The sequence below is a fragment of the Penaeus monodon genome, chromosome 21 (genome assembly GCF_015228065.2).
Source record: "Penaeus monodon isolate SGIC_2016 chromosome 21, NSTDA_Pmon_1, whole genome shotgun sequence".
NCBI lineage: Eukaryota > Metazoa > Arthropoda > Malacostraca > Decapoda > Penaeidae > Penaeus > Penaeus monodon.
Genome location: NC_051406.1, coordinates 24684749 through 24685443, shown reverse-complemented (window position 1 = coordinate 24685443; position 695 = coordinate 24684749). Strand labels below are relative to the sequence as shown.

The following is a 695-nucleotide window of genomic DNA, read 5'->3' as shown; positions in this document are numbered from 1 at the left end:
CTTCATGTCACTTTTGCTGATTTTTATTCTTTTATCTTTAAATAAATAGTGAGATGCTGTTTTGACAGTAAAACATAAGTAAAATGCTGCTTGTTCATGCAGTGTGAATCATATGCATGTTTTCCTTATCATATGGACCACATATCAAAAGAAACACTAAATACACAACTGTTATACAGATATTGACAGCATTTATGAATATATACACTATTCTTTGTTATGTTCTCTTGACTTTTAAGTGGTCTTACAAATTTGCAGTTATACTTCACCCATATTTCTTAAAACTTGCAGTGATGTGATTAACAAAAAACAAAACAAACTAAAAAATCTGCAAATACAATGGACAACCTGTAGATTCCTGTACATGTTTCCACAGAAGATTAACAAAGCTGGTATAAACAAAAAAGCACACGACAGTCTGCACAACCTGCTTCTAAGAGTGCATTTCGCGAAAGCCAACAAGAGGTTCTTCGGAATAGCAGACTTAGAACCCCTAAACTGCGAAGTGTGGTCCCACAGACAGACCAAATAATCTTAGCGCAGATCACAACCTTTTAGTCATCTGTGTTCGCTCATTTATATCACGAAGGATGCAGTCAATATCTTACTTGTTCACAAAATAAATAGAGATGGTGAGAAAAATAAAAGAGTGAGAATAAAGAATCAAAGATAGGCTGTGAGAAGGTGAAGGTATC

The 695-nt window shown here is 34.4% G+C and overlaps 1 protein-coding gene across 10 annotated transcripts in view; it reads right to left on the bottom strand.

The window, feature by feature from the left end:
• LOC119586377 (endophilin-A-like) overlaps window positions 1–695 on the bottom strand; it is a 42420-nt gene that overhangs the window by 22982 nt on the left and 18743 nt on the right. The window lies entirely within an intron of this gene.